The sequence below is a fragment of the Copidosoma floridanum genome, unplaced genomic scaffold (genome assembly GCF_036245765.1).
Source record: "Copidosoma floridanum isolate Cflo_tuat_1 unplaced genomic scaffold, Cflo_Japanese_pri ptg000029l, whole genome shotgun sequence".
In the NCBI taxonomy this organism is placed as follows: domain Eukaryota; kingdom Metazoa; phylum Arthropoda; class Insecta; order Hymenoptera; family Encyrtidae; genus Copidosoma; species Copidosoma floridanum.
This window is the reverse complement of record NW_028321906.1, coordinates 7,812,653-7,837,416: the sequence shown is the minus strand read 5'-3', so window position 1 is coordinate 7,837,416 and position 24,764 is coordinate 7,812,653. Positions and strand designations below refer to the sequence as shown.

Genomic DNA, 24,764 nt, shown 5'->3' with positions numbered 1-24,764 from the left:
TAGAAGTGCTCGCTCGTATATGCCAAGTTGCCGCAGGACTTTGCGTACTCGCGTGAGGATCGTTCGCCTGAAAGTCTCTTGTGGTTTCAGGACTCGCTCTTCCTTTTTTTTTCGGCTTCTGTCTCACTCGAGCTTTTTCTCGCTCGTTGGCTGTCCTTTCTTTATGCATACGTTATGGTTTTTTTTTTTTTTTTTTTTTTTCAGGCCTTGGTGTAATTCAATATATCACGATGTATGCTTATTAAGATCGAGGTAACCGAGGCGAGAGTAAATTAATCCCCGACTGCCAAAGTTTAATATCGAGGCGTGTGGGGGAAAGTTTTGATGGAACTGTTTTTATCGGAGAGTCTACTTTGGAGTAGCAAAAGTTTGAAGGAGCTTTAATTGGGTTTTTAAGCCTATATATATAGGCTGAATCTCCACGTATAATTTGCACACGGAAAATTAAAATTTTTTTACATAATCTTACACGTTATGGTTAGAGTGTATGTGACTATAGATGGCTTTGGAATGACGATGTCGTTACCTGCACACAGTTCACTACGACTTTTGCAACTCGTTGGACCGTTTGTAAAATTTGTGAACATGCCTTCAAAGTCTTTGAAGAAAGGACAAAAAGGAATTACGGATCGGTTGAATATTGGTTTCACCCGCGGCACCTGTACCTCGATTTGACGAGTGCATGTATCCAGCCAAGTTTTTCCCACACTAGATTATCCGCTCCGTGACATTGGAGAGCTTTGGAAAAACGACGCAACGCAACATAACAAACAGCCGCAGCGATTGGATATACACCATTGCGAAAAGCCCATACACTCTTCTCCCCTTTGCCGTCAGTCTTGAGATCCAGAAATCGATGCACACACGATACTCGTACGCACGGCACTTTTGCCCGTTCCGTACGTTACGTGCATAAATGTATATATGTGCATACATATATTTAAACCCTTTGCCCCGTGCCCGCGGCTCTCGTGGTTCCTTTGTAAAAACAGGTTTGCACCTGATACTCGCGATCGAATGACGACGCTCTTCGTCTCCCGTATTATCTCCTCTCATCGATGCTCCTCCCCTTCCCTCCGCACTCACTTTGTGCGTTTCATTTGCACGCGAGTGTCTGCGCGTATTATATGTTACGCGCCTACCTTTTTATAACCCACGTTATACCAAGACGCGAACGAAAAGGAAATGAAAAGAAAAAGAAAATAAAGAGGAGAGACATCGCGCGTACGATAAAGGGGCTTGGGGCAACGTGTGTATTACAACTGGACGCGGGGTCCAGTATTTTATTCGACTCGTGTTTTTTCACTCTCATATTTAACTTACTCACTGCGGTTTGGTACTCTTTTCGAAGAGCAGTTCGTTAGTTTTGATTTCGGATGTCGTTCATCCGACTGAAGTATACTCACTGAGGTGAGTTTCGTGGGAAAACACATTGTCCCGAATACGATTGAAAGTCAACGAAAACGAGAGACTCCAAAATTTAACGGAACATTTCTTGTAGGCTCCATTTTTTCGTGTGATTTGTTTATGCATATTACAAGCCGAAATCACAATCGTTATCAAAAGTGCAGCATCAGCATACGCGCGCCCGGATGGAAAGTATACAGATTGTCCTGATACGCACATACACGTGTATACCGCAATGTTGAATAAAGTCTCATTTTTAACGTTCATCGCGGCTTCGAAAAAAAGTCCCGATCGGGAGAGCGATATACATGCTGGAACCATCTCATTTATTAAAACGCTTTCTTTATGGCTTCCTCAGTTGTGCAGCCTCGGGCCAAGAGCTCGAGTTTACACAGCCGAGCGCATCTTTTCGAGCTGCAATTCAATAAATTTGTTTTAACTTTTTGTTATATAATGTACCTATGCTATACGAGAAAAAAAAAAAAAAAAAAAAAAAAAAAAAAAAAAAAAAAATGGCAACACCAACTGCTTTTTCCGCTCTCAACTTTTCTCTTGATCCTTCAAACAGCAACGACGAGAAAAAAGCTTCCTCAACCAACCGTACATGGAGTAAAAAAAAAAAATAGAGAGAGGACATCAAGTGCGACAGCAAAGAAGAAGAAGAAGAAGAAGGTTAAATTGAAACTGGAGCGCCGCCCGCTCTCATCAGCGTCCCCGGCGTCGTAGTCCTTGTCGTCTCGTTATAAATCTCGAGGCAGTTCCCCGCGGCACATCGGCAACGGGAGCCATCTCCCGCGGCTGAGCTAACGACGACGAGTAGCGAGTACCTGTCCAGTACCTTTAATGCACCTACACCATACCCTCCCGAGGGGATAGTACACTCTATACGACGTGCCGTGTGTCTACTCCACCTTTCCTCGGATCGACCCACGTTATTTAGTTGGTGCACCTCATATATATATATACCTATGGTACATGCGAGTCGTGGTTGGAAGCATGTGTTGTATATACCCCACTATACTTGCACCGCTCTCCATTAGGCGATGGGCGCATCAGCTGACGGGACGTTCAACCCTCCACTGTGTATACATACCCAATCTCTGTCGTTCGTCCTAATGACACTCGCACACTCGCACAAACCAACCCATAGAGGGTATCCTCTATATATATGCCATCCTCCTCCTCCTCCTCCGACGTTTCAGCCTTTAACCGAGCATACGTCGTCTCGTGGACGAGGAGCTACTTGGAAGGTTTGTTACCGCGTGTTGTCATGGACACGAGGGGGGGTTTAGCCGAGCACCAAAGAGAGAGAGAGAGAGAGGTGCGATGGCCCGCAAAGAGGGAGATCGAGTGGCTCGATTGGTTCGGTATAGCTCAGGGGTTGGGAAGTTTGTTTGTGGATCGTATCGGTTTTCGGACTACCGACTTTGGCCATCGGGGTCCTTGACGATAGCTTGGAGCAGAGCTCATTTTCCGTAAGCTAATTTTTGACCAACCTAGTGTGCCTGCAAAAGGGCTTTAATTCCAACGAGAGAGAAAACAAGTGGTGGATACGTCCTTTCTTTTTCTACCCTCCCGACTATTTGTTTTCGAGTAAAAGCTTCGAGAGAGTAGCTTTTAAAAAGCTCTCTTTTGTGCACAGATACACGAATAGAAATAATTTGCATAATGTGATTGAGAGCAAAAAAAAGAGAGAGAGAGAGAGAGAAGAGGACGCGGTGGCGACGAATCGCGTGAGCGTAAGCGTATACACCTTGTGGTATGTACTTATACACCGATTGGGGGAATAACCGGTTGACGAGAGGGTGCCCTATATGTATACATTACGGAGCAAAAGGACGATTTTTTCCGAGTTGCGTGATGCTGTTTATCGACGATCTGTTTCTTCGATTTCCGGCTCTTCTTGCTCACCACATATATACGTACACGTATACTTACACTTGTAATGCATTGCACCTGGAGTAATGTATAAGAAACGCCCCGGGAGCTCGAGGGTCGATTGGAAACAAAATTAAAGTTGCCATCCTCGAACGATGATATTTAACGCGTGTTGAAGCTCTGCCATACATTTTTGTGTGCATACTGATGCTATATTTGCGTACAATTTTTATTTAAAATCGTTACTTACGAAATGCATCATCAAAATGTTTCAATGGCTCGTGATGTCCTCATTATATTGGCACAACGTATACTGAAGTCGACGAATCGCAGCCAATTGACTTAATGATAAAAAACAACTGCACTGGCTCGCAAGACTATAATAGCTAGAGCATTCAGGGGCCAGTACTTATTACCAGTATTACCTTTTTGGAAAAATTTTACCGATCGCACAAACTACAACTCTGGAGTTTGTTTTTCGATTCTTAGACATATTTTAGATGGACAACTCCACAATCGTTATTATTTTTCTAACTGTACCATTTCTATTATAAGCCTCTTAAGTGTATAATATGGCCCATAAGTCCCTTCCTCCCATTCCTTGTGGCAAAGTGCAAATATGACAATAGGCAAGTAAACAGCATTGCGTACACGGGTGAATTCCAAATAGGTACACGCGCATAAACTTGCAAGGCATCTTTCCAGCTGCCAGCCTGCATAAATATAATATATACGCATGCAGAAAGAAGAGAACGATTCCATCGGGGAATGCGTGTTGTCTACGTATACGTATATATACGCACGAGGGGAAGCAAAAGAGAAAGCACGTGGGCGGACGTCAACGGGTTATTTATAAGTAAGTACATATATATACGAGCGTGTGTGTGTGCGCGGGTTGCATTATAGAGTCCCCCGGAGGCGATTAACGAGAGAGTCTCGGTGGCGACGACGAGTTTCGCTTTCGAGGAGCGGTACCGCACTCGATTTCTATCGGCTCTCTCTGCAGATGCGCCCGTCGTCTTTGAGCTCCTTCCGATTTCGCTGAGAATACAAACCTATCTTGGTGCCATGTGCAGTTAACTTTGAGTGCACCTTCGATTGCCCCTTGGGAGAGGCGATGGAGCGAGAGGACACGCCTTTGAAAAATGTTTTGCGGTCCCGTCGTCCGTGTTTTGTTGTTCACTTTGGGGTTTTGTATGATGTATTGGGTGGCTTTATATAGGGAACAATCATAGGCAAACTCACTAGTTTTGCTTCGACATAATTACAAGTTAGGATGCTTCGTGCGTTACCACATTGTCTCGGATGAATAGGTAATACCTCGACAAAGGTTAATCCACATTGCCTCCGTGGGGTATACCATGATCCTCACCGTATAGTCAACATTCGTATACATTGGTACCAATACAACAAAGTCATTTGATTGCAGTTTTAGACACTCGGATTCTCACGTTTTTTTTTTTTTTTTTTTTTTTTTTTTTTTTTTTTTTTTTTTTTTTTCTCATAGAAAATGAAAAAAAAACTTCCCATCGTGTTTCAGCAAAAGTCATTGTCTGTATACTCGGGTCGAGTGGCCATTTTCGCCCTTTACCTGTACGTTGTGTACACAAGCGCACCAGCTTGGTCGTGCCCTTCGTTGATTCTTACGGGGCCCGGCAGTGACAAGCCCCGAGTATTGTTACCACGCCGTGTATGTATACGGCGAGCACAATATAATATATACGCACGAAAACCCGGAACGGCATGGTAATTAATATCGTCCCTTGTTGGTCGTAAATATACAGTGTGGGTCATCGTATACACGTGTGTGCGGGTACAACAATACATATATACATACGCTACTCATTTGTTTTGAGTACAATGAGCAAAGTTATATAGCGAGTGACTCATTAAATGACCCGCGATGACGACAATCGTCGAAAATAATGAAACGCTTATTCCTAATACCTGTGAAAATGTCAAAGATCGATTATCTGTACAATTCAACCACCGCAACTGCTGCACCTCATACATACATCTCCAATTTGATTGTGCAGTAGGCGGTGACGATATACATGTACGAGCCACCGCTGCAGTGAATGGCATAAAGCTCATCAGCAGCCCGAACAACAACAGCGACTAATAGCTGCAGCTTCCCTTCAATTATCGTCCTCCCCCTCCTTTGCTCCCGTATAATATATACGCTGCGCGAGGTGCTGATTGTGCGGGAGCAGCGTGTATACAATTGCTGACTACAATTATATAAGATATATTGCATTACCAATCGCGCTGATGAGGCATTCGCACGTTTGTTTGGGCTGATGGTCGGTGAGCCCCAGTTACGAATCGATGACCCCCCTGTTACTGCATTGTGATCGTCACTTTGCATCATGGCTCTCATTGGCCCTTTGTGGCAGAATAGTTTGACTGCCAGTAACAATCGTGGAATGTCCGTCCTTACGGTACATGGTAAACAAATGACCCCCTTCATAGAATGGCACGGATTTTTCGCGCTCGAGCCAAAGAATATACATATATAAGTATCGCCCATGCCATACGATGGGCACGCATACACATGCAGATAGAGAGACAAACACTCGAAATAAAGAAAGGAAGGAATAATAAAGCCCGACGAAGGGGGTAGGGCCGCTGCCGCACGCAACCCTCTCTCTCTCTCACTTTTGCAATAAGATCTGCCGAATCGGCTATATAGGCTGCCGCAACTATGTACGTACATCTACAACGGACCCACGTATAACACACGCACACACGTACTCGCGAGAGAGCAAAGATTTATGGAGGTCAATATCCAGGTGGTTTTACGCCGGCCAACGCCGAGGGCGTGGCTCCTTCTCTCTCTCGCTTCTTCCCCCCTTTTTGCTCTCTGCTGCTGCCGTGTGTGTATGTATACCTACCTATATATACTCGAGATAAACGCGTCGCTGAGCAAAAAGGAGGAAAAAACAACAACAAAAAAAAGAAAAAGAAAAGAAAAAAAAGACACATTTGCAGGTATAAGTAAGTATAGAGGAAGAATATCCAAAAGCTCTCCTGCGAGCGCGCTTACACGCGCTTCTTCGTTTTATCCTTCGGGCTTCGTTTTATTTTTACCCCTCGCGCCCGTGTTCCGTCTGCCGCGCCGAGGTATTTCGATTAAAGAGCTATATTGGTGTGTGCGCAAACATATATATGTATATCCATGCATGTCCGTTTGATCGGACGGCTTCGACTGCGACTCACTTGGGAGTCTATTGTACCTATACATTATTATAAATTCGCCTTCACGCAGCACGGAAGGTGTAATTATCGCTTCGAACGGTGCAGGATCCTCTTGGTCCTTGGATCTGATTTTTTTTTTCAATAGATCTCGTTTGATTAATCGTCGCCTACAAGGAGCCGTGGCCCTACTCTCTTCTCGTGGATTATTTTCCAGCTCTGCTCGTGTTTCCTTATTTTATTTTCTCCGGGGGTGGCTTGCGCAATTATTTGCTTAACAACTACCTGGTACAAGGGCTCGAGTTGATGCCATCAAAATGTCCAATGGTTTCGTGAATGCTTATCTGCAAAATTTTTGTTTCGATGAGCGTCACATAGGAAAATTTGTCCTCCCTTCGGCTACGAGGAGCTTTTACAAAGCTCGCAGCTTGGCACAAAAGATCTTCAAATTTTATATCAATACCTCGATGGCAATGCAGAGGGATACCAATGCTCCATATGCATACAATAACATTGTATTATAGGAAGCACTTATTTGTGCGTGTGTACATGGATATGTGTATATATACATATAATTATAATATTCGGGCCCAAGTTAAGAGCCTCGCTGCATCGGAGAGATAAAATGTAAAAGGGTGTGTGTATATAAATACGAGGAGGGAGGGGCCCTCGGGGCTGCACGTGCGCGGACCGTGCCGAGGATTGATCTTTGCTCTCGCTCCGAGCACCCGTTCGTTCGATTATTATTCTCATCCTCCTCCCTCTCCCTCTCTTTCGCTCCTTTGGCTGCGAAGATCAACTTTTGTCAGTGGTGCAGATTTCTCTCTCTTCTCGTGTTTTTTTTTTTTCGGAGCTCGAAAAGTAAAAGAAAGCAGAGTTTCTTTTGGCCAAGTTTGCTGGAGTGGCGGTGCGCGTATTGTCCACCGACGCGAGGATGGACTTTCTTGGCAGGAGCCCTTTTTTGCCCACGCGAAACTGGGTTGGCTGATGCGCTTTTTCGGGTGCAGCGCGTTCGGTAATTTTTGGTGATTGCACGCCTTCCCGTGACGTGAAATGACTTTTTAATCATCTGCTTTGTATGTAGGTCCTTGCATAATGATCAAGGTCCTGATGAGACGAACAGTTACTGCTGGATGTTACTCGAAAGTTTTTTCCTGGTGTAAAGAGGTATCGCTTCCAAGGATTGCACCAACAGGTAACGCACACGTAATGTCAATGTAAAACATGAACGTACCGTCGATGGCAAACATATTTTATTGCCTATAATCACCTTTCCCAAGCTGAAACTAACTGATTCTGTAATTGCACAACTTTTCCGTAACGGCAGACCTTTTGTTTGAATTTGTCACGCCTCGCTTTTCGTATACGCAGCCCAATAAATATAATTGGCGCATACGCTGCCGGAAGTGCAAACTCCCAAAACGGCGAAAATGACTCTCTGTTGCGTACCTGCCGGCGAGTAATTTTTATTTCCAACGAGTATTAAATTCCGCTCCCCGCACTCTTGGTTTTTTTTTTTTTTTTTTTTTTTTTTATTATTTCCAACGCGAGCGAGATCCGGTCGCCGTATTATATTGTGCTCCAATGTAGTTTAATAAAAGCGCGCTGCCGCTGTCGTGCCGGTACACGGGAGAGCAGAACTGACGGATGCATCCCCGAAGGGACAACGCGCTTGCCTCTCTTGTGTGCACTTTTTTCCTTTTTTTTTTTTTTTTTTTTTTTTTTTTTTTTTTTTTTTTTTCGGAGCCAAGCGTGATTTCGCGACTGAAAAATCACGGGCGCTCGCGCCGAGTGAATATTGCCCCTCCCCCCCAGAGCCGTTATACTGTCGCTTGACGGAGTACCTTTGTCGTGTGCATAAATACGAGCAGTGTAGATTTATCAATAAAGAATCAGCGGTTTTTACGCTTACAGCTCTGTTGACGTGATTTTACAAAAGTATTGTTTTGTTGGACAATCAACGCGTGATGAAAAAAAAAAAAAAAGAAAAGAGAGAATCCCAGAAATGGTTGTTTACTTGTATACAAGCTAGCTCGTACCGCCCATTGTACATTCCACAACGGCACCGGAGACCACTATCCTGCGGAGAAAGCCTCCGTGTAGCAGCGAAAACATCTCTGTGTGCGCCAACGTATACGAGGAAATAAAGAACCGCGGGAGGAGAGAAAAGAGCCGGCTCCTACTTTTTCAAAAGCTCGCGAGTGTGCTCTCTCTTTGCGCGACTCGTGGCAAAGTGGCAATTTTCCTTCTCTCTAACGAGACGCCGGGGCAATTCGGGTCAATCCGCAAAGTCTAGCTGAGAGACAGAGAGATAGTGTGCTTGTACAGCTTACGTGACTCGGTGTATAACTTTACCTCCGTTGCACTGTATGTATATGTACCTCACGTATAGCCGGGCGGAAGCTGTGGGTGGGTTTGGGACTGATTCGCGGTTGTTCTTGTGTTCGCCGAGTGGTGCTTTTCGTTTTCAAGATACTCTCTAATTATACACGCAGAGTGTCCATACCCGCTGATGAAATCGCAATGTCCCTCACAGCATCACGGTAATAAGCACACGAGACAAAAAAACCACCCCTGTTTCGGTCGTATGCACATCATTAACATTAGCAAACATTCATCATGTATATACCTGTAATATATATATATATATATATATATATATATATATATTATATGCATCGGCAGATCATTAGTCGGGCTCTGTTAGTCCGGGGGAGATATGAGAGAGGGCACACACTTGAAATAATCCAATCGGCAGCAACAGCTGTCGCGAGGTCCTTCTTTCCGAGAATCGAGATCGCCTGTCGTGCATCTAAATGTCGCACGGAAGATAGGTGTGTACCCCCTGTTGCAGGTAGATATGTACGTTACATATATACATATATATGTACCAGGAATCTCTGTCTCTCTGTTGTGTGTGTGTGACTATCTCGGCAGCATCTGCATGAAAGGCCAATGCCCATTAAAGAGGAAGAGACAGCACGTGCGGGAACGTCTGACACCTATATGTACGTATATAGGATATTGTACCTGATCTCTACGCGATCGACAACGAGGAAGGCCTTCTCGTGACACGGTCTCTTCTCATTTTCTCTCCATACTTATCTGGTGTACGGCTCGACTCGGATGGACACGCGGAAGGGGACACCACGCGTACAGGTCGCACCAAGAGATAGAGACGAAAAGGACGGAGTCCCCCCGCGTCCACGTCTGCCTATTAGGACCGATCGGCTCGTGAACTTGACTCGTTGGTATACTCGCGTGTGTGTGTATATGTACATTGTCCCCGTAAGGACGCCTACACGTCGAGTGGATAGGTGTATTGGCGAAAGGATAAAAGATTCCATATGGATGAGAGGCTGGGCCCTACTTCGAAAGTGGGATAAACCAGGCACGACTCTCTTTCTCTCTCGTTGCAGCGAGGATCTATACGTGTCTGTGTTTGTTGGTCCGTGTTGGATATTCTATTGTAAGCTCGGGCCACGGGGAATATGGCCTTATGTTTGGGGAACGGATTGCTCACGTTTTGTTGTCCACAGGTATACCTACTTACTACTTTCTTAGCTGCTACAGCTCGTGAGTACAGTTTTGTGCACTTGCTTGCGTTGCATCGTTCGAACTTGAGGTGTAGTTAATCGATAAATTGTTTATTGATGCCAATCGAGTAATGAAATCACCTGTATAATTTCGTCATTTCTTGTTTCTAAAACACATAATTCCTCCAAATTATCTTGTTAAACTATATGGACCTGATCTCCTAGTCAGTCAAACGACTAAACCACTGCTAAAACACTTGAGAATACATGATAACATGGTATATAATATGCTATTGCGACCCATCCACGTTTGCCAACAAAGAGATACAAGAACAGAGCACTCGTTTGGGCTCCAATTTCTTTTCGCGCGTATACGCACGTATACATCACACGCGCCGATAAACCAGCACTTCCGTCGTGCCCCTGTACACGCCAACTTACGTATAGGTATACACGTCCACTCTCTTAACCCACCGCAGCGCCCCACGAGCGGGTACCCTCGGACAGGCGCACTCCCTCGATGACTCGCAATATCGGATGACCCAAACTACTCTTTAGAGGAAGAGGACGAGGTGAGGCACACACGAAAGATGCCGATGCACAAAGGGTGGTGTGGGGCTCACTCGAGTTATCGAGAGCGCAGTCCCAATTTTTCGGACCGAGAAAACGGAAATCTCGGCAGGCACGGGGGACTTATTGGGTTACTCGGGAGAGCGCGTAGGGTAAGGGCTTCTGTTTACGGATATTTGAGATCGATCGACGGGCGGCACGTCAGGTGAAGCGAATTTCGCTGCTACACGGTAGTGGATTTTATTTTCGAGAACTGTCCTGCGTGTGCAAAAATATCGAGTTTCTTATTTACAATGATTTAATTGGCAAAATCGATAAGTTGCAGCCAAATCATACGCGTATCCTGCACTTTAAGAGCAAAAGACACACCCATTGTCGTTCAGCTAAGATTTCAATAGAACATAACTTTTTCTTCAGATACGTTATAAATGTACATTTAAAAGCGGGGGGGGGGGGCTAACGACAGTAGGAGCGACTTATCAATTTCAGCGTGAAATTGCATTTCCCTAGCGTTACGTTGGTAAAAACCAATCTCCAACTCTGAGTTTTTTTTTTTTTTTTTTTAATACACGCAACGACAAGCTAATAACTCACACACACTGGCTTATTCATCGAGGCAAAAGAGAACATTTACACCATGCACTGCTTTCCACCCATTCAGGCATTAAAAAAAGCAGCCGCGTATGACACATACGTGACAGGGAGAGCGAGAGCGAGCGGGGCACAAAAGGCACTCTTCAATTACCGCGATCGTTTGTCCGTAATGCGATTATTAAGCGCAAGAGGTACATAATAATATATACATGTATATCCACACTCTGCACTTATATACTCGTGCAGTATATATATATATAGTAGTATATCGTAAGGTGTAGCAAGTACACAGTAGCTATCGTAAGGTGAGCCAGAGTAGACGTGTTTATTAATTGCTAATACTCAACTCTTCGCTATACCGACTTTGCTAATTTCTTCGTCAAACCTCTATGAGGTTTTCTCAATTTTTGCAGGCATTCGGACTCCTGTTGGCTCTAGCTTCTGAGAGCATAAAACACGGGCGCTCTCCTTTTGAGCCAGGGAGTCTGTGGATGCCTGTTATTTAAATCATTGCAATTAATCCACGTTGGCTTTTCAAACTTCGGATTGCTGCACTACTTCAGGCTGCCCACTTTCATGTTATAATCCTGGCAGCGCTGGAATTATTTGATCTGCACCACTTTGCTGGACCACTACTATTCGCCTGCGTCTCATACCGAAATTAGTGAGTGTTTCTCTGAGTGAAAACCAGTGACTGTGCACAAACTTAACTACAATAATAACCTTGGCCTTAGTTCATATTTTAGTGTAATATTATTTAAGCATTTCATTTACTCATTGTTTTAAATCACTTCACTGTATCCATTTCTCTATATCTATTCTCATTTTATCAACATATCCTCCATTTTTCACTACCTTATCAGTATTTTTCCTAGTATTCTTTCTTAATTCTTGATATACTGATTATCACCTGTCTTTGTTCATTTTCGCTTGGCTCAAGGCCAACGTTTCATATTATGTTCTGTCCCTACCATTTAATTTGTATACACACTCTTTCATAGCTTACTATATGTTGTTTACTTTACATACGTCTCGACCGTTATATTTTAAGATATTAATAAGTGTTTATAACTTCATGTACTACTACAAACTTTTCCTAATGTCCAATTTTAAGCGTTGTGTAATATTATGCGTAAATATCTGCGCAAATCGTGTCTAGTCTGTCGTCGCGCTACTTTTACAATTGGGCAAAACGAACGCCTTATTTGTTCTATTTGCTGTAAGCCTTATCATAGAAAGTGTATTGATCCCAGCTGGTTTTCAAATTCTGCATCTAATGTCTTTCACTGCTGCTCTTTAATACCCCTACGTCCCAGTCCCCCCAATTTTATCTCACAGCATCATTCACAAAATTGTAATCTAACAATCCACCACACAAATCTTCCTCACAAGAAAAGCTTGAAGCGTTCAATCCCAACCGACATACTTGACAATAGTTATTCCTTTCCCTCAGCAGCTAAGGCCCCTAGACTTTTTCTCTCTCGTCCGCATTTCGTGTATTTTTTGAGCAGTATGAACGATAATGGTGATCAAGAAAATAATTCGGGCATGATGCTTCTTCGAAGTCTTGTCAAAAATTTCGAGGATTTCCGGAAAGAAAATCATGACGATATGATAAAACTTCGAGATGACATGAAACAATTTCATACTGATATGAGGGAGTTTCGTGATAATATGACAGAATTCCGTCAGTCATTGTTGTTAGTCAATACACGTATCGATAATCATGAAACTACCTTAAACTCACAAGTAGCCAAGATTAATGACGAATTAATTACTGCCAATGCAAAATATAATGCGATCTCTGATGCCTCTTTATACAAGGAAACTGCCGAATTAATTATCACTAACATCCCTTCATCAATCAACCTTAGTAATCAAGATATCATCAAAAGCGTTTTTCAAGCAATAGGCTGTCAAGAATTTATCAGTTATGTTACACATACACGCGATTGGGCACCGAAAGTACAATCTAATCAGAGCAATCAAAGACCATTACCTCGCGCCGTTTACGTTCGCATGAACTCACTGGACATTCGAGATCAAATATTAGAAAATTCTAATAAACTTTCAAAATCTAAATCTTCTACTCTCTTCGGCAATGGAGGTGATACAGCGATTTATCTACGACCATTACTCCCCCAGCCTATTTATAATCTATGGCGTAACGCTATTAAGGTTCACAAATCTATTAATTACTATTTTCCTGTAATGAAAAATTTAACGGTTTGTATGCGTAAAACAAAAGATTCAGCATTGATCCCAATTCGATCTGATAATGAATTGAAGGCCCTCGTTAATAGTATGAATAATTCTCAAAATTGACGCCAATTAAATAATAGTAATCAAATTTCTATCCCCAACTTTTTTAAAATAGGACATATTAATGCGAACCGCTTAAAAACGCACTTTAACGAGATTGAACTCAAGTGTATCGATTCTGATTTTGATGTATTAGCAATCACAGAAACATTTCTTTCGGATCTTGATGATGATTCAGTCAGGATATCAGTCATACTCTTTTATATCATCTTCTCACCCACAATACTTATCATCTCAATACATTCATACAACTGACCTTAATCATCTTCGTCGATCTGCCCGGCAGCCCAAAGAAGCCCTAGTATGTCCAAGATTCCACACTGAAACCTACAGGCACTCATTTCTCATTCAATCCACTCTCCTTCTAAACTCGCTGGGCATTACAGTTTTCGACACAAGGTTAAAAAATAAATTTCAAACATTTCTGTTTAATAAATTGCTTGATTCTGATTCTCAAGATTGGAACCGCGAACAAGGCATTATCTCATGACTCTAAAAACTTTTAAAATTATTTTTAATAAAAACAAACTTATACAATCTTACAATAGCTACAATAGTGTTAAAATAAGTCTAATCAATTACGTTAAATTTATTTATTGCCAAATTATACGATTATTACTATTACCAATTTTATTAATTATTTTGTCCATTATAATTATATGTATTCTACGAACTATTACTTTTGTCATCTTCACTGTATTCTTATTCCATTGTTATTAATTATGTTGATAATTTGTTATGTATCTTATTACTCTATTAATTATCTGTAAATTATTTGAGAACCATACGTGGTTATACCACAAGGTTTGAATAAAGAATTAATCTAATCTAATCTAATATATATATATATATATATATATATATATATACATAATAAAGACAGTCAAGAGGCCTCAAAGCAATTGCGCCGACTTACCAATTGGTCGCGCGCGCGACTCGCATCGAAACTACCGAAACACTCGGCAATTTACATAATTTAAACATTCGCGACTGGTTTATTGCTCCTTTCTCCCCTCCCCCCATCCTTGTGTACTTGTATACATATAGGTGGACTCGAACGGATGTGGAAGACGGGCCCAACGATGATAATAATCGCTACGAGAGAGAGAGAACAAGTCGGATTCTAGGCGCGGCTGCGCCTCTCCCTTTTTTCGAGAAATTGAGAGAAAAAAAAAAAAGAGATGACGAGGAAGGAAAATTAAAGAGAGAGAGATATCGAGAGGGCGAAGGGGGTACCGGGAGGGGGGACGTTAATCGCCTCGGCAATGTAATTCGCTTGTAACCACCAACTCTCCTTCTGCTTCCTGCACTTGCTCTTCTCCCTTGTATATATACCTCTGGCGTATGTATATATATATATATATATATACTTATACGGTGCGATGCTGACGCTCCGAGGTAATGAAACGGAGTTACAGCGCCGAAGGGGACGGTAGCGGATCAGAGTCCTCCTCGTCGTCTCCTCCTTGTCCTTGTACCTGAATATACACCTATACTCTTTCTCTTCCTCAAAGTTGTTGCTCTTGTACTATTAGCAAAAAGCTCAAGCAGTGTATAGCCCGCCGCACTGTGTCGTCCTCTCGACTCTATCCACGGACGCGTGCCTTTTTTTCCATAGCTCAGATTTTTTTACCATCTTTTTTTTTCCTCCTTCTACAGCTACTTACTTGTACCCACTGATGGGGCACGTACACGTGCCGTACTCGTATACGTCGTAGATGTTATGTATTGTGTACCATCGGGTTTTTAATTGGAAAAGGACGCACTTGAAATTATCTTTTTTTCTACTACAACTTCAAAAAAATGTCTTCTGATTCGAGTGTCCCTTCTTGCGATGCAAAAAATTTTACTCTGAGATGAGGGGCAGTCTCGAGTAGACACTACCTCTATAGCAACAAAAACGATCAATGAACAGCTTGATAATCGTCATATTGAGATTGAAAAGAAAAGGGTATTTTTCCCTACGATTGACAGTTGGCTGCAGGCACCGTTTAGAGCCACAGCATCTGTACCAATCGATCGATGGATGAGGAGGAGGACCCTGCCTCGTTCTTCCCCAACTCTCGGCCATTTCCGGACGGCGATGAGCTCCGGGAGGGCAAACTAGTTGGTGTTTCGAGCCAAGTAGGAGGGAAAAATAACAAAAGTACGGAGAAAACCACTTGGGCAGTAACTGCATACGGCGACCGCCGAGGTAGAAAAAGAAAATCGAAAAAACAAAATAATATTAGGCTTTTACACGTCATCTGCCCAGTTGTACGGCGAAGACAAACGCGGGTGGGACGGCGTTAATTGGCCGGGACGCTTCCTTCGCCAAGTGGATACTTATTCTATTCCACTTTGCTCAATGATGTTCGAGGAAACAAGAGCTTAGAGTCTCGGTGCTGTTGGTTAAAAAATGGCACTAAAAGGGCTCTTGCGTTTAAACACCAAACTTTTACCTCCGGCTCGCGAAAACTACCGCACATCGAGCTCGTGCTGCGATTAACGCTCCGTGCATATTATATTATACACATTTTTCGTTCTCCCTGCTGCTTCCGGGAAACATGCTTGCGAACAAATGCGCGGCAGTCGACGAGCAGCTCGAGAAGTTATCGTAACTTTCTCATTTGCATTTAGAGAAAAGTATAAGCACACAGCTCTCCTGTAGGTATATAATACACATCGTTTCGGCGAAAAAGTTTTTTCACAATGGTATTCCTATTTGTGAAACCGCGTCGGGGTAGTAACTCTCTGTGCCGTATAATGCTAGAAAATTGCGCTGTCCAGGAATGTTCGAGGTTTTCATTCGAATTAGCGGTGATCTGGAAAACTCGGGAAATAATGGCTACACGCGAAAGAGTGGCATGTATTATTTGAAAAATTTTAACAAAAAAGGCCCCCCCCCGTGTTTATCGGAGCGAAGTTTGTCAAAAATGGCACCCATCGACTGAAAAGTCATTCGTCCAAAGAGGGAGCCTGCCATTAATTCATTCCTCACGCAAACGCACTTGTACGTACGTATAGAGGGGCCGGGAAGCGCTCGGCCAAAAACGGTACCGGCAATCACTCAAAATAACATACCGTCCCTTTGATTTTGGGCTCGAAGATCCAGAGCGCACGCGAGTGCAGCGGCGCAACAGTGGCCCGCGGCGTTTTTTGAAGCGAGAAAGGGAAATTGAAACGCGAAAGAAGCTCAAAAGTGTCGCCTGTCGCGCGTACGTACCCATTACGAATTATTAAACCTGCTGCTTGTCTTGCGTGGCGTACGAAAGTTGCATTTTTAACTGCTGCCAAAGAGTTTATCCGTCGCACGGCCACCACCGTCGATGCCGAAATTACAGCGTCAAAGAGCGCGTCGAGTTTTCCCAAACGGAGTGTACAGTTTTAATCGTTTTGCTCATTTCCATTCTGTCGCGCGTCCGCATGAGAAGTCAGTCGGTATAGTTTTGTGCAGAGAAGAGGAGGAGGGGAGGATACGTGTACGGAGAGAGAGGCGTGCGTGGAGTGCGTAAAAAAGGGTGAACCACATAGCGGAGAGAGGTAAGGGACTTGTGTATGCAAATTAGCGCGGACGACAAAGAGGACGACTCCGGCGGCGGAGTGCCTCTTTCTGGTGCGCGTCCCCCCTTGTAATTACGCGATTACGCGTATTATGCGAGTCGACGTACGTCCTCTGTTATTTCGCGGATTTTTTTTTTTTTTTTTTTTTCTTTTTTCGAAAGAGAAAGAGAAACGTCGTTGCGTGTCGCGATCCGTCATGTGTGTACAGGTCTCTCGACGCGTGTGTTCTGTGATGTTTCCTCTTGCACGTATACCTATAGGTACCTAGCTCGCTCTTGTGTTTTTCAAGTCACCGCGTTGGTGCTTGGGAAAACATTTATTTTCTTTTTTTTTGTTTATTGCTATAGTACTTGTTTCGCATTTGTCATACGAGAGGTGACGAGGAATCTCATTTGTTTTGATTTCACACCAATAAAATGTAATTTATTTTTCATCGAATGACTTTGTGATCAATACAATGTTAGGGCATAATTTATTGAAAGGCCAATCATTTATTTTTAACATGTTGTCAATTAATTCAAACAAAAATAAGTGTGTTGTACGATTTAATAATCCATGTTTTCCAGTAAGAATTTCGTGTAAAATAAGTATTCCGAATACGATAGTGTAGTTGATATTCCAAAAGTATTACTAAAAACAACGCCTTTCGTTCAGCTAATGCACATTGGTGTAGAATATAGGATATCATAGCTTTTTTCTTCGAAACGACAAGCATATATATATACCAAATGGTACATACATCAGACTCCGAGCTTTTAGACGATACGAAAAAAGATACATCTCTGCGTCGTCGTACTACTTATCTCACGCGCATATTTTGCATTTCTCGCCACTCGCTGACGTTGGTCACAAAAGGACGTCGAAACAGGAATCCCCTACAAGTAAAACTGTTCGTGCAGCGTGGGTGTAGGGGCGCCAAGGAAAAAAAGATCGATGTTTGTGCACGAGAGCTAGGATGCCTCGCAAAAGCGTGTTCTCTGGTTACCATTTTTTGTTCCGGAGATGGCACTTTTTTCGATCCTCCACAAGTCAAGGTTTCCATGGTGTATCTATATACCAATCGTTCGTAAAGTTACACACTTGAATCAAAACCCAACTAGTACGTATGTATAATTGCTCTCAGGAAAAAGTAAAAAAGTAGCTGCTGCCCCTTGAAAATAATTCGCACAGATAAAATATGTAGCGTGTAGTTACACGCGTGATAACACGCAATGCTGCGGCTGGAACATATAGGTAAGTGCTTAAACGCATGCAGAGCTGACGTATACGTACAGCAGCAGTACTTATATACCAGTACCTATACGTATATTATGCATATGTACGCATACGTATAGCACCGAGTGGTCGTCCACCCGGGAGGCAAATGATAAAAAAGAGTGCAAGCGACGATAGGCGAGTGCAGCGCGTATAGGTAATATGTTTGTGTGTATATCTGCTCTAGATGGCCGGAAGCAGGAAATTTCGCAATGAGAGCACTGCAGAGAGAAAGAGCGGTGTGCTTAGAGGTAGGTACATACATGTAGACGGAGAGGGACCGATTCCACCACGGTGTGTAGCCTTGCGGCCAAAGGCATACCTACCGCGTATATACCTTGCACTGCAACAGAAGTTATGGGAGAAAAAAAAAAATCTTACGCACGCACATTTTGGTTGACTGTCTTTTTCCTCTCTTCTGTATACTTGAAAGTACAGGCGCGCGCAAAAGAAGGATACATCGTATAATGGGTATGCATTATATGTATACAGGTATCTGTACATAATGAAAGAGGAGTCGCGATTTCCAAACAGGTTGGAGATTGGTTGCCTGCCAGCCAAGCCAAGTTATGATAAAAGGGAGGACGGGGGCTTCCTGTCAGTCTCCCCCCCCCCTGACTTGACGTTTGCTCGGACGATTTTCCTTTTTAACCGAGTGCTGCGGCACCAGCCGGGGATCACTGTAATTTCGGAGAGTCTATGCGTGACTTCATTTTCCCTCCTCATCCCGAGAGAAAACGCACTCCCTGGCTTGATGGCGTCATTAAATCGGTATACGAGGAATCGATCTCACCGGCACGCGCGCCATCGGTTTTTAGATGGCCTTTTTCGAGGGCCGCGATAATTGAAGGGATACACGGCCGCTGCGTGGGTAATGGCACTCAAACAGAGGCTCTTGGGTGTGTGTGTTGTTTATGCAGAGCTTGCGAGGGTTCCAGGGGGGATGAGGGATCGGTTGTACCAAAGAGATGAGCTGTCGGTCATTGTACTCGCGGTCAAAAAAGCTTTACTTTTGGCCAGGGAAGCTCTTTGCTCTGTCCAACTCTCGGCCGATGCCGACGTTGTACAGTCCATCACTCGTAGGAGGAGAAGAAGAAAAAAAGGTAAAACTGCGAGTCGTAATTTTTACCGTCCGTACCCTATACTCGCGCCGAATGTAATTAAAAAACGGCAATGGCCCCGAAAGTTAGTGTACAACCGGTCGCAAGGGCGTGTAATCGACAAACAGCCCGCCGTGGTGCGCACGTGTGTAAACCTTCTCTCTACCCCCGCTTTCTCGAGCGCGAAACTCGTAAAAATGACGCTGCAAGCGTAAAACAGAGAGAGAGAGAGCACGTGTTAATTCGGTGTAATGTTATCTCTCGCGCATCGGGGGCTCCGGTGTTAATTCGCGTGTGTTACGTATACCCACACAAACGCGCGCGTGTCGAACAAATAAGAGCCAAGGGAAACGTACACGTGTTTTTTTTTTTTTTCTCGCCTCGAGAGTTGCCTGGCGAGGACCGAAATTGCCTGGGTACGAGAGAAATGGTCCTTCGAGCGGTCCGCGTGAGCGTATTGCCAATTTTCTCAACGGGAAAAGGGGGACCAGGGTTAATACGTTTCGTTTTGTTACCCCACCTGTTGATTGGATAAAGAGAATTTTTTCATTAACGCATGGTGTATACCTACTTGTCGAGCGTGCACTTATATATATATATGTACTGCTTATAAGTACCTACAGTGACAACCTCTCGAGCCCCATGTCACGATAGAGCGCACATTGCACCAGTGCAATCTTGGCCGATTAACCGACAGCAATCCCATTAAAAGCCTCGGAAAAATGTAGTGTCGGCGACACTCGCTCGCGAGAGAGAGTACCCGCATAGGAGGAGATGCAGATAAGGAAACGCCTCTCCTGCTCCTTTCAGCCGTCCTCTGTCTCCGAGTGGGTGCGAACGTGTCGCTTTGGCCGATCGGCTCGTGGCGCGAAAGATCGGATCCGATCGGGCTCTCCGGGAAAGCGAGAAATCTCCCATCTCGTGGGGGGGACACACGAGTAGGAAAGACGTTTCAAAGGCTCTTCTCCGCGTGCCCGTGGAGTATGGAAGATCGGCGCGAGTTAAGGATCCCCGGGCGATACTGGACATTGGCGAATTAGTCGCCTCGCGGAGGACAAAGGCTATTCTACATCTTTTTTCTTTTTTTTTTTTTTTTTCAACCGATTCGAGGGTTGAAGCTTCATTTCACGTATGGGTGTACATCGGTCGTAAATTTTGCATGTTGAAAAAAAAGGAGTCCTCCTTAAAACACGATGATTACGCGTGTATTGAAAAAAAAACCCTAGACCTCTATATCTCTCTCCCTATTCATTTTACTTTGCACAAAGCGCGAGCTCGACTTTAAAATCAGGCTCTCGGGACGACTAGCCGGCACCGAAGAATTTAAATTGCCTCTAATTGTCCCTCCCTCTCTGGTCGGCTGTTACAATGTACTTATTATTATGCACCGCGTGCACCAATCGGTGAGAAAAAGAGACCTCATCGCCGCTTCTTTTCCCTCTACGTGTGCGTAGGTACACACGGTTAGAGCCGCACAGGCGAGTAAAAGAGTGAAAAAAAAAAGAGGATGACACAGTCGTAGCAGATCCTAGCACGCAAAAACCGCTAGTCTGTGCTCTCCATCTCTCCCCCCCCCCTCGGGCACAATTAACGTATTTCAACGTGTCTCCCAGGGAGAGAAAGGGCCCTTCTTTTCCTCTTATCATCTCCTCTTCCTATTGCCCTTCCATCCCGAATGAACGATCGCCACGGGATAAATCGGCCGGTTTCACCAGCAGCAGAAAAGACAGACGTTAGCGAAGAAGAGCGGAAGAAGGAGCATGGAAAAAAAATCACCGCACACGTACACATTTATATGTATATATATTACATTATGGGCTCCTACACGTGTATATTGCCATGTACATAATACGAGCAAGTGGAAGTACAGCTCCTCGAGAGTTCGGTGAAAAGGACGAGTACCTGTACGCGTGCAGCTCCGCGGTAATTGCGAGCCGATTCGCCCTGGGACTGTACACGTACGTGTAGGGACATAGTGATGTCGATGCTCCGGGCCGATGGTAGGATAGCTCTTTTGCTCTTGCTTTAACTGTATCGGTTAGATGCACTTCCATGTGTGTAGGGGCGGGTACTGCTACGCACGCATCATCACCATTGCACGCGTGTGTCTCTCGGTCCGTACACAGTGGTGTGTAACATTATCTTGTGTGGCACAAGACTTTAGGGATTTCGAGTGCACAGCCTCCAGGAGCAGTTTGTAATGAGAGTGTGCGACGACGACGACGACTGTACCATGTCGGTGTATACATGGATACATGTACATAGACAAGCCAATACAATGCTCCGTGTAGGTACCTATTCATACATACGTAGTTGTGGATGAGTCTGTGGTGTTATCTATATACCCGGTATACCTACCGGGGAGTCAAGTCAATCGAGTTGCCAGGATTGATGGATCCTACGTTCCGTGTACATATATATATATTGTACACCCTATATGCTTGCATGCCATGGGGATCGGCGTTTGATTGCCTTTGTACACTGACGCACGTACCGAGTCTACGTGTGTCTCTGTGGTACCGGAGTAAATTTTTGTCCCTCGACGACTAATACGAGTTTAATTGCAAGTTGGATGAGTATTGGACAATAAATTGATCGTTAAACACGTATGTAGGTGAAGGGTGTTTGTACGTGGTTTCCCTTAAAATAAGAACTATACAATTTATGAACCCAAATATGTCACTGTTCCCTATACAACATATATATGGTTAAAGCCATTACAAAAAGCCATTTGTTTGTGACCAAATGATTTCAACGTATCGTGCGTACACTCATACGATATGGTATTAAGATGACTGTACACGAGTCGTTTTATGTTACTGCAAATATGCCATTACACCAATGGTATATATATATACGATATAAATCTCGCCAAGCATATGTTGTACTACATGTATACTCTATTGTGTATCACGTATACGGTATCTCGCACCTCCGATCGGTATTAGTTCGGAGAACAACGGTATGTATGCCTAGTAACGCGTTCGTCGCTCATTCTGTCAGTGAGCATATTATATACATGTTATATAATGTTGCAGAATGGCAATTATAGATAAATTGGAAATGGATCATTCAATTTCTTTGGTTTGAAAAAAAAAAAAAAAAAAAAAAAAAAAAAAAAAAAAAAAAAAAAATCATTTTTAGTCGGATCTCTTGCCTGGGGTACTTGCTCTGATTCCTCCGGGACGCTCGTAAGGGAAATTCCACGCGTACAACCGTATACTTCATGCGGTTGATGCACAGCTCGCGCGCACGCACGTGTCCGCTACAGTAAAAGAAAAAAAAAAAAAAGAAACACATCTCAGCCCGAGGTAAGGGCGTGTTTCCGAGGATGCACGCGAGTCCTGAACTGTTATACGCACTTCGGGGCTTGCACATTCCAGCATCACTTGCAAATCGATTGGTATATACATGTACGGTATGTATTTCGGAGCTACGAGCAGATAGTGCCTTATACCTACGTGTAAGCATGTTAAATGGCACACGCGCGAGCGAGGATTGATTGATTGATCGGCCGATCGATCGGCCGGGCGTGTTTTCGCGGACGCGCTCGTGAGACGCGCACACGGGGTTTTATCGGCGCTTTTATACGCGCTGTGGGGAAGAAAGGGGATGGGCGTTTGGCGCTTTACTCGCTGGACGTGATTTGGTTTCGCGAGATCGAGAGGTGTCGGGAGATTCGAGTCGATCTTCACGCAGGAGTTGAAGCAAAGCTTTTTAACATACATATATATACTCTAGATTGTTAGTCATTTTGCAGTATTTTGTTGTATCAGTTTTGCCCAATGCCTGTACTACTTGCTGGTTGTCCATCGGAGTCGATGATTAAATTGGATTGGCAGCTTTGACCAATCGAAGGTCGCACAGTATCGGTATACGCATGCATCTTTATGGTACACGCGTACGGGCGATGTTCTCCGACTCAAACGGCACTCTCGTGTACCAGCTCTATTATCCCCGAGTCGGGTATTGCTGGTTCCGGGTAATCCCCGTGTGAGTGAACAACTGTTCCAAAACACATAGCCCAGCAGAGCGAGCACCGATCAGCGATTTGGGAACAAAATCAAACACCGCACTTCCGATCGGTGTGCAGCTGTAAAACAGCATCCACGGCCTAAATCCTGCAATTTCACGCACAGGAAACTCTGTAAAGAGGAAGAGATCAGAGTTACCTTGGAGGGGGAGAAAAATAAAAGTCACCACGAGCCTCCTGGAACACAGAGGGGGGAGAAGTGACTTGGCCGTACACCACACCCGTCGGGGCAAAGAAGATGCTGGAAGGAAAGCAGATACCTATCCAGCTCGTATGTGCAGCTGATTTCTTCGCCACGCGAGTGTATAATTTCATTCGCAAGGGGCATCCGGTGTCCGCTCGCCATGGGACACACACGTGTGTGTAAGAGGGGCAATTTTTCCCTCGATCATTGCCTCTACATTTTGCTCCGCTTATTCGTACACGTATATATGGATAGGCGATGGGGTTTTCTACTTTCTTCGCAAGTTTGCAGTGATGTATATAATGGCATCGTGGACTATGTCGATTGTCTCTGCGCTGTAATAACACGGCTTGGAGCACCAGATCGATCGGCCGATTTAATTCGCCTCGGAGGAACGGTCCTTTTGCCAGCTTCTAATGACGATCTTACACAGTGCCAAATTAAAAGAGAGTGTGGGCACAATTGCAGCGATCTCGAGAGGCACCGTTCGTTTCCTTTTTCTCTCTCATCCTTATATTCTTTTTCTGGCGTTGTCCAAAGGATGCGATTGATGTTGGGTTCACATGTTCGCGAATTGCCGTCATTATACGTATACCGAAAGAGATATAGGGACTATTTTAACGTCATTGCTCTCTTTGTTGAGCCCCCCCAACGTATGCAGCGCTGCTCTGTCAACCTACACGTATATGTATATAAGAAGTAGTTTGTATTAATTTATAGGTATATCTCGTTTCACCCTCGACCGAGTCTCGCTCCACTGAGTCACCGGCAAAGGGAACGCCATCATTATAAATATTGTATAGGTACGCCCATCCAATGGGAACCTGCACAAGGAAAAAAAAAAAAAAAAAGAAATGATCACGCGTTATAAATACACATAAGTGGACAGTCGTTGGAAAAAAATAACGTTCAAAGGTGCACGGGGAGTCTTTCAATCTCACGGGCCCGCGAGAGTCTAACTGATTACAGAAATCAAGTTGAATTATATTCGCAGGAGTACCAAAAGGAGGTGCAGGGCTGGTAGAAGGAAAAGAAAAAAAAGAAGCGAAGGGGGCTATCGTGCGGTCGACACGTAATCACTCTAATTAAGCGCCCTCGAAAGTGCAATGTACATACAAGTACGTGTGTGTGTGCGTATAATAGTGATT

The 24,764-nt window shown here is 44.0% G+C and overlaps 1 protein-coding gene across 2 annotated transcripts in view; it reads left to right on the top strand.

Annotated features, from left to right (window-relative positions):
- The window catches only part of fng (Fringe glycosyltransferase), a 94,781-nt gene that overhangs the window by 26,939 nt on the left and 43,078 nt on the right, over window positions 1-24,764 (top strand). The window lies entirely within an intron of this gene.